This window comes from Nuphar pumila, chromosome 3 (genome assembly GCF_984573655.1).
Source record: "Nuphar pumila chromosome 3, dmNupPumi1.hap1.1, whole genome shotgun sequence".
Taxonomy (NCBI): Eukaryota; Viridiplantae; Streptophyta; class Magnoliopsida; order Nymphaeales; family Nymphaeaceae; genus Nuphar; species Nuphar pumila.
This window is the reverse complement of record NC_143251.1, coordinates 6804012-6814124: the sequence shown is the minus strand read 5'-3', so window position 1 is coordinate 6814124 and position 10113 is coordinate 6804012. Positions and strand designations below refer to the sequence as shown.

Below are 10113 nucleotides of genomic sequence, written 5' to 3'. Positions count from 1 at the left end.
TTGCTTGGAAACTGGAGTATACAAAGCAAGAGTTACTAGATTGGGCTAAGGGAGATGAGTAGGGAATCTTTAAAGAGATCAAGAGAATGGAAATGAACCTGTTGGAGTTACAGAGCCAGTTACAGTCGTCTGAGCAGGAGTCAGTTGGTAAGATGTAGGCAAGAGTTTCAGAGACGGAAACAGAGGGTGAAGCAGTTCTGGCTGAAAAATGGTGATCAGGACAACAGACTCTTCCATTTAATGGCTTCGCATAGGAGGGCCATTAATTTCGTCCTGCACATTAGGAGAGCAGCTTTCAAGGGGGGGACCAAGTTCTGGAGATGGATTCCAGATCTTTAAGGATCTTGACAAATACTCGAGAATGTAGGCAAGTTGATTTGATTCCGTACGTTGGGCAATGAGCAGAGAACCTTTTTGGAGGAGCCTTTCTTGGAGGATGAAATTAAGCATGTCATCTGGCACATGAAGTTGGGGAAATCAGCTGATCCCGATTTTTGTACACTGGTGCTTCTAAACTTCGTTGTGTTTGGTTTGTTCAATATATGTTTTAACTTTTGATATTATTCTTTCCTCATTCCCTTGTAATCTTGAGGGTTAAACAAATGGAGTATAAGTTTTGCATATTTTATGTTCTTGCATATCCTTCAGTTTTACACTAAACTTTTCACAGCATGCATAATGGTCGCCTGCTGCTGCTAGATGTTTGCAAACCTTTGTGTTTAGCTAAGTAGATTATGTGGCAGGGATGAAGTGGAGCGCATGAATTTAAAGAAGCGCTGATTTGCTGCTGTCTCAGCACTGATTTTTGGCCATAATAGCGATTATTTTCCTGGTTTGGTTATGAACCAGGTATTATTGTTTGGGCAGGGAGCGCGATCGGATGTCGAAAGCAAAAATTTCATTTTGAGTTCCTCCTGCCTTTACGGTTTTCTTTTCATTGAAGAAATATTTTGACTTTTGGTTTAAGGTTATATTTTGTTTTTTGTTTCTTTTTTAAGGTTTCACGTTCTTTTTTTGTTATTCAAATTAAAAAAAAAGTAGTTCTGTTTGGGTTTTTAATGTTTTTTTAATATTCAAGCTGGGAGATTAAGGCTCCCCTCCTATACCTACAGTAGTTCTGATTGGTTTTTTAATGCTTGGACTTGAGGTTTTGTGTTGAAGGTTGGAACACTGTAGGTTATGGTTCAATCTAAACCTATAGTTGTGTGTTCAACGTGGTTTGTTTGCTAAGGTCGCACTTTGTGTTTTGAATGTAAAACGATGATGTTTTGAATCGTAGAAGTTTGGTAGGTTGTGAGGCGTTGATCGTAGAAGTATTTGAAATACTTACATGTTCCAAATACAATTCAAAACCAGCTCGTATGCCCTCTTGACTCTTAAGTTGGTCTTTCCGTCATGCCGGGTCAGACGGGTCCTTGTGGGGCTGAATATGGATGTCAATGTATCCGGTTTTCTTTGGATCCGATAAGCCTCATCTGTGTCCAATTGTCTATGTAACAGTAGTCTGTATGTGGTCTTCTGCATTTCACCTCTGGATCTAATCAACGTGAATGTATGCAAACCCACATCAGACGAGTCCTTGTGGGGCTGAATATGGATGTCAATGTATCCGGTTTTCTTTGGATCCGATAAGCCTCATCTGTGTCCAATTGTCTATGTAACTGTAGTCTGTATGTGGTCTCTGCATTTCACCTCTGAATGTATGCAAACCCACATCTGAATAGTGATGTAAATGGGGTGGATTTGATTTGGGCATCCAATCGATGGTAATAATAGATTACTCAAAAGTTTAATAATTTTTTTTTCCTGAAATCCAATTAGTTAAATCGGTCCTTTCTGTTCCATAGTTTTTCACTCGTAAAATTGTACTGGTCTGCTAATCAAACTATAGGGTCTAATAACGTTTATGCCCCACATCTGTTCCAAATCTACCCCGCTTACATCCCTCGCCCGTATGGGGTCAATGGGTCATCCTAAGAATTAGGCCAAGTCACCAGGTAAGGGCTTTTATACGGTTAGGGATGCAAACGAGTCGGATCCGGAACAGCCAAATGCATGGGAGAGGCATGTCCGTAACAGCCAAAAATTGCAAAACCTCCATCTTGGATACGATCCATTTGCATCCCTAAGATCGATCTCTGCAACTCTTTTACAGGGCACAGTCTCTGTGTGTGTGTGCGTCTGTGCGCATCATGAACTCCAGGGCCAGATCCATATTTGGTTGCCAGAACCAAGCCTAACGGTGGGACGCAAATGGGCCTGTTTCGATTTGGATGTGTCACAACTTAACTGGATACAGCCATGCCTAATTTGGATATGGATAAGAAGACCCATTTTCAGATCTGAGTTTGGTCAATCTTTACCCCTCGTCACTCGTCAGGCTAGTAGATGGGTGCAAATGGGTCGGATTCTGTCAGGCCTTATATTCGAATTTGACACATTAGTGTAGGATGTGGATATTAAGATAAGATGCGAGGTCGCTTTTCCGAGTTACACGGTCAGACTTTTACGGATCTGAAATTGAATTCAGATCGGGAGTTTCTGCTGAATATGCATTTGAATCCTTTGTAACTCCAATCTATTTGCATATTTTGCATGCAAAAGTTAAAATCCTTTGTTTTTAAGTTCAACCCCTTCCTTTTTTATGCGATCCAACTTTACTATTCAAAGTCTCGATTCAACTCAACTGTATCAGATCAGATCTATTTTGAATCCGTATTTGGGTCGGCCGTCAATATGGATCCAGATTCGGACTATCAGAATTCGGATCTTATCCGACCCATTTTCACCCTAAACAGTAAACTGTAAACACATACATTATAGGGAAGAAGAAGAAGAAGAAGAATAAGGATCGATGGCGTCTGTGGGATCAAGCGCGGCCGTTCCCTTCTGGAGGGCGGCGGGGATGACATACATCACCTACTCCAACATCTGCGCCTCCCTCGTCCGCAGATGCCTGAAGGACCCCTACCGGACGGAGTCCCTCTCCAGGGAGAAGGTCCACTTCTCCGTCTCCAAATGGGCCGACGGGAAGCCAGAAAAGCCAGGTCCGTTCTTTTTGTTTCCTTTCTTTTCCCTCTTCCTTTTGGAAGGATCCTCCTTGTTTTTCCTCGATACCCATTTCGATTGCCTTTCTCTTCTATTCGACCCCCCCGGACCATGCCCTAATTTGATTTCTTTTTCCTCCTTTCGCTCAAGAAATTATTTGCTGTTTATTCAATGTCGCGTTGGCGTTTTTGGTGTTTTATAATAAGATTTGCTTGTTCGGGGATTGAACTTTGGATGGTTAGGTTTTATCCGAATTGGTGTTTTTGATCTTTGGTCTGTGAGTGTGAGCAATCGGTAGCGTTGTAGCGGACTGCGTATAAGGGGTGTTTGGGCACACTTAATTAACCAGAAAAGTAGGATCAGTTGGGAAACGGTATTGCATCACATCTCCACCTTAAGGTGATGTTCTCCAATCTGGCCTGAGGATAAGATCAAGTTGTTGATGGCGTTTTCCCGAGGTTTACCATTTGCTTTATTTCCTCCTTTACACGGGGTGCTTGAGTGCAAGTCTGGTGGTGGTTGCGTCATCAGAGTTTTCAATGGAAAGTGGTGGTGGGAATGTGGACAATAGTTTGTTGATTTCCTGTTGTGGGTGGTTTGATTGATCTCTGGATTTGATGGTAGTAGCAAGGTCGGCCAACAAAACTCATGACGTTGTGCCGCTTCTCATGGCAGTCTTGTTGTCTGTGTTTAATGGTCATTGTTTGTCCTACTCCAGTTCTTTGTGATTGTGGATTAAAGACTGTGGAGATATATCTGTATATTGAAAGGTTGAATGGTCTAAAAATGGTTTATATGTAATCAGTAACAAATTAACAATGGCATTACACTATATATGAGAAAAATACTCCTAAAAAGTGGTGCTAATGGTCAGATGTTATGGAAATGAAGATCCTCTACACGCAGGTGCTCTATGCAATCCAATAAGTATAACAAATCTTTCACCATCTCATTTAGGTCTTGGACGTCCAGGACGAAGTCATCAATAATTTGGTGAAGAAAGGATGCTAATGATGAGGATATGGTTATATTTAGGGTTATATTCAGCTTTTTGCCAAAGTGAAATGGTTGCTATCCGAGGATTGGTTGGTTGGGAGACTTCAATTTTTTATTTGTTATTTCGGAAAATGACAGTATTACCCCTAAGAATAATGTTATTTACTGCAATATTCTCCGAATACCAACCCGCTCTATTTTTGTTCAATATGGGGGTATTTCTGACGATTTTACCCTTTTTCTAGAACATAAAAAAATCTGCTTTCGCTTTCATTACCCTTTCACGAAACTCACTCCTTGCGAAAGTCCAAATAAAAGTGTAACTAAGATTCACTTTGAGATCTGAACAATGGAAGTCTGGATCTTCATGATGACATCCCTCTGCTGAAAATCCATACATCGGTTTTGGTTGCACAAACAAGCTAAACTCTACTTTTATACGGATAAGAATTTCGCCTTTAAGTCTAAACATAGAGTCTCTCTTTCGCTCATAGCGGAACTCTCCGATGTGTTAATTTCTCAGCGTAACTCTTTTGCGAGCGAAACTCTTAGGCCATCAACGGAACTCACATGTTTTTATAATTCAAACAGAACTTGTTTCTTGCGAAACTCTGTTTTTCTGGTGAAACTCGTTGCCAGCAGAGTAGTATGACAACTAGGAATGTGTCAACCGATTCCATTAGCACCAATGCCATGCACAACTATAACTCGACTTTCGGTCTATACAAAGCATGACCACGATTTTAAGAGTATATTTGGACTTAAGCTTCTGACTTGGGATGATAGAGGTGAAGCCATCAAGGTCTTAGATGGCCAAAGGTTCAAAACAGGGTACATGGAAGCCTATAGGCCGCAATCTTTTGGAGACATTTTGCATGATAGCCCTGGTGACAATAGTGCACGAAAGCAACCCAGCACAACAATGACTACTCTTAAAAACCTTTATTAGCGGGAACATGGATGACTACTCCTAAATATATTAGGCTATGATGGATGGTAAATCTTTTGAGCCAAGTTGTTTGGGAAGCTGTAGCCGACAATTGTGTTACTTATCACAAGGTGGTTTTCTTGGTCACTTTGTATAAGCTAGTTTTAATTAACTAACCATTCCTGACTTTTTCCCTTTGATTTACGTTTTAATATACTGTTTTCAACTTACCTTCTCTACAGTATAGGAAGTATTTCTTTTATTTTACCAAAAAATGGAAAATAACTGAAAACAATATAGACAGTAACGACTGTCATAATTAATTGGCTTGGCAAAATAGAGCACAAAACTACGAACCACAAAGGAGTACGTATCTTGCAGTTTTTGGTAAAATAAAGGGGTATTTTGTTCACAAACAAACTCTGTGCGTAGTTGGAAGTTGGAACTGTGACTGTTTGGTTGTAGTGTCAAAGTAAACAGGCTGAACAGAAAAGGCATTTTCTGCAAAAGGATTAGAAGCTTAGAAGATGAATGAAAAAAAGGTGTGAGTTGTATGTTTCATAAGTAATTTATGAGAACATTTTCTAGGTCATCTTCTTTCCCCTTCTCTCACTTTCTTTCTCTCCCTCTCATTTACCTTAAATGAGGCAATGAAATGTCCATTTTCATAAACTTCTGGTCATGGGTGTAATGAAAGAGTGAATAACAAAAGAATAGAATGCCTCTTATGGGCTTAGAAGAGCTCAAGAACAAGGACCACTTATGGGTCAATACATAAACACATTCACACAACCCACTAAAGGGGCAAAAGCATGTAAAAATATCAATATTATTGAGAGTGTGGGTGCTTGAGAGAAGCATACTCAACTAAAGGGGAGTACCCCTTTATATATTCAAGAGAGGCTCTATAGAGCTGTTGGGAGCTGCCACCTACTATATTTGGCTTATGGCAATAGTGCCTATTACAAAAATATATTTTACAAAACAAAAAACTAAGAAAAAAAATGAAATGACATGTGTGCCCCTAACAGGCAGAGCCTATTACATGTCAATGAAATGACTAAAATACCCCCTAATGGGTATTACCTATTACAATGATATGAACATACATATTTATATACATATATATAAATATATATAATTATGTTACATCTTAACAATGGGGCAGTCAGAAAATGGAGGTAGAGCTGGTAAACAAACTGAGCAACTCATGATTCGGCTCGGTTCAGCTTGTCACGAAATTGTTTGTGATCGGTTCATATAACTGGCAAGCTGAGCCACGAGCAGCTCTTTCAGCTTAAACGAGTTGATCCCGAACGTAGGGTATTTGGCTCAAGTGAGCTTGTATAGATAAAATAATCATATATTTTATGTGTATATATATTTTTAGTTGGCCCATATGGTATACCTATCGAGGCTTGGAAATGCTTAGGTGAGAAAGGTTTAGAATGGTTGACAAATCTTTTTAACAAGATTTGACAGACAAATAAGATGCCTAATGACTGGAGGAAGAGTACTTTGGTGCCTCTATATAAAAATAAGGGTGATATACAAGATTGCACAAACTACCGTGGTATAAAACTCATGAGTCATACTATGAAACTTTGGGAGAGGGTGATTGAGTATAGGTTGTCATGATATCGGAGAATCAATTTGGTTTTATGCCTAAAAGATCAACTATGAAAGCTATACATCTTCTTAGACAACTTATTGAGAGATATAGCGAGAGGAATAAAGATTTGCATATGGTTTTTATTGATTTGGAGAAGGCATATGGTAGAGTACCTAGGGATGTTCTCTGGTGGACAATGATGAAGAAAGATGTTTCTCTCATGTGCATTAGTATAATTAAAGATATGTACGAAGGAGTAGTAACCAATGTCCGCACTTTTGGAGGGGTGACAACCAATTTTCCTATAACGGTTGGGTTACATCAAGGATCTGCATTAAGCCCTTACCTATTTTCTATAGTGATGGATGAGCTTACGAGATCAATTCAAGAAAATATGTCGTGGTGTATGTTGTTTGTTGATGATATTGTTTTGATTGATGAGTCTAGAGCTGAGGTTAATGCTAAGTTAGAATTATGGAGACAGACATTGGAAGCAAGAGGTTTTAAGAGTAAGAGTAAGACAGAATATATGGAATGTCGGTTTAGTAAGCAACGAAGTAGTGATGGGAGTGTAGTGAAGCTTGGTGAGCAAGAAATACCGGTGGATGACTGTTTCAAATATTTGGGATCTATCATTCAAAAGTATGAAGAAATTGATGGAGATGTAAATCATAGGATAAAGGTTGGGTGGATGAAATGGAAAAGTGCAACCGGAGTGTTGTGCGATCGTAGAATGCCATTGCGGTTGAAGGAAAAGTTTTATAGGACGACAATTAGGCCCGCTTTACTATATTGTACGGAATGTTGGGCTGCCAAGAGACATCATATTCAAAAAATGAGTGTAGCTGAGATGTGTATGCTTAGATGGATGTGTGAAAATACAATAAAAGATAAGATTCGAAATGAGGAGATACGTAAGAAGGTAGGCGTTGCATCCATTGAAAATAAGATGAGAGAGAATCATTTATGGTGGTTTGGACATATTCGGCGAAGGCCTAATGATGCTCCAGTTAGAAGGATGGAGAAATGGGAAAATATATTAGTTAAAAGAGGTCGGGGTAGGCCTAAGAAGACTTGGATGAAGATGATTGGAAAGGATATGAATGCTTTGAACCTCACCGAGGACATGGCATTGGATAGAAATGATTGGAGGAGAAGGATTCATGTGGAAGACCCATAATGATTTTCTTTTTTTGGTTCATATCGCCGACCCCAATTGTTTTGGGATGAAGGCGTAGTTGTTGTTGTTGTATATATTTTTAGTGTAATTTATAAAGCGAAGAATGCATGGAATATAAATATAAAGAGAAAGATGCACAGAAAAAATATATAAAATTTGAACTATTATGTGTAATATATAAATACATATAATTTGAAGTGTAGTATATAAACATTGTATACTTTCTATGCAATAATTAACTGAGCTGGGTCAACTGGTAAACGAATCAAGCCCGAACATGCTCTGTTTGGTTCGTTCAGCTTGTTTACTAGCCCTAAATGAAGGGGAAGGTGTTCCCATCTTGGGGAAATGGCTGAAAAGAACCTGCTTTGTGTTTGAGGTGGTGGTGGGGAGCAGTATTGATGATGACAATGAAAGTGAAGAAAATTGTTATGAAGGTGGTGGTGATCATGATGGTGGTGGTGGTGATGTTAATGGTTTTCATGATGGTAGTAATCAATGAACAAGAAGATGCATATGATGATGAAATATGTGATGGTTTTCATGATGGTAGTGGTTATGGTGGAGAGAGAGAGAGAGAGAGAGAGAGAGAGAGAGAGAGAGAGAGAGAGAGACTGACTTATCTGATTGTTTTGCCTTCCGGTGGCTTTGTAGTTTAAACAACTAGAGTGATTGTGTATTAATATGCTACCATTTGCATGTTGATCCTGAATGTACAGACAGCAAACATTTGCAAGCTTTTGGTCCCTTTATGATATTCTACATGTGTTCTTGAAGCCATACTGAATCTATCATGAGAGATCACTGGAGCTTATAAACCTTGAAAATTTTGAATGTTAAAGTTTATAGAACAGATAGAAATCTTGTCCATTATCTGGTGACGATCTTATATTGCTGCTTGATTATTTTTTGTGCCTAACATGATTCCTTTTCACTTTCTCAGTTTCTTATTTTCTATTTAAACCCATTTCTTCTAGAATGGGTTTGTTTCTGTTTGCTAAAGGTTAATAACATTTTTCTTTTTAGTCAAATCATCTGTAATCTTTCACACTTTCTTTTCATTTTCACATGTTTTCAGACATATCTTTTAAACTCATGATCCTTCGGAGAAAGTCACTCATTTTTCTTCAGTTTGACAAATGCTTTCTTTTGGAAGTGCATAGCTTGTGAGGAACCTTCTGGTGAATGTCACCTGAATACTGAAAATCTTTATTTTTCATTACTGTTCTTTATTATTTTTTGGCTCATAATACTTCTGTTTCTCTAAAATTTTTGTTTCTACTTTTAATTTGGAAACTCCAAAATTGTTAAAAAATTTATGATTAACCTTGTGAAACATGTGATCAGAAGTTGCGACTATTCTTATTATCTTTTGATATTCATGCTTTGTTTTAGCGAAGTTCATAGGCGCTACCATCTGCTATTTGCTCTTAGATTTCAAATATCTGTAGTGCTAGGAGGTTGGGAGATTTGAATTCTTGAATGAGAGCCAACTAGCTTAGTGTTTTGCTCTTGTTGAGTTTTTTTGTCTCTTCATTCAGCTTTCGATTGGCTTTGTGTGAAGCCTGTCTATCTATCTTATAGTGCGCTGATTTCTGAGAGCAAATGCTTAACTCGTCACAAGACCAGGGTGAAAACTAGTTAAAAAAACATTCATTGCGTTAATCTTACCTCCCTCACCAGAATGTCTGTAGGAAATCCCCATGGGGTTGGTGCTCTTCGGGCATGAAAGGACTCAGGTGGCTTTTCTCGGTTAACTATACTAACTGTAAAAAAATCTTTCCTTTTCAATATGTTTATTGATCATGCATTTGTCCTTAATTTTTGCAGTCATTCGTGGGGATTCAGGTGCTGATTAATTTGAGCTGGCTTTGAAATAAGGATGTTGAGGGAGAACGTTACCATGAAACTTTTTTGGATGAGTTTGTTGTCTGTTTGTAGGGTGCAAGTTCTTGTTTCGAACTTTTCTATTAAAACTTTAAAACTAGCGATGTTTGAGTATGGAGCATCATGAAATAAAATCGTGAAGATTTTGTTGACATCTTATTTGGGTTTGCCTGCTTCAGTTAGCACTTTATTTAGTACACTTGTATGAAATTTCCCTTCGTTCGTTCAAGGGGGAGGGATTTTTTGACGATTAATCTGGTTGCTTGGATTTCTTTTTGTGACAGAAAATGGAGAACTCTAAGGTCATGCCTACGGTAGCTGTTGCTTATCTTTTCTCTTGCCATTTTAAAAGATTTCTTTTTCTTCACCTTCTATAGTGTTCATTTTTGTGCTGATGGACTAGCATTGATTGGAACAAGAAAAAGTAAAAGTTATGATTGTGATTGCCAGTTTTGTTGTTTT

General features: G+C 38.5%; 1 long non-coding RNA gene across 1 annotated transcript; it reads left to right on the top strand.

Moving 5' to 3' along the window:
- Positions 1-2836: 2836 nt before the first annotated feature.
- Positions 2837-9805, top strand: LOC149841784 (uncharacterized). The gene is made up of 2 exons (XR_016430731.1): positions 2837-3047; positions 9595-9805. It is a non-coding gene; the product is annotated as an uncharacterized LOC149841784 (long non-coding RNA).
- The last annotated feature ends 308 nt before the right edge of the window (positions 9806-10113 follow it).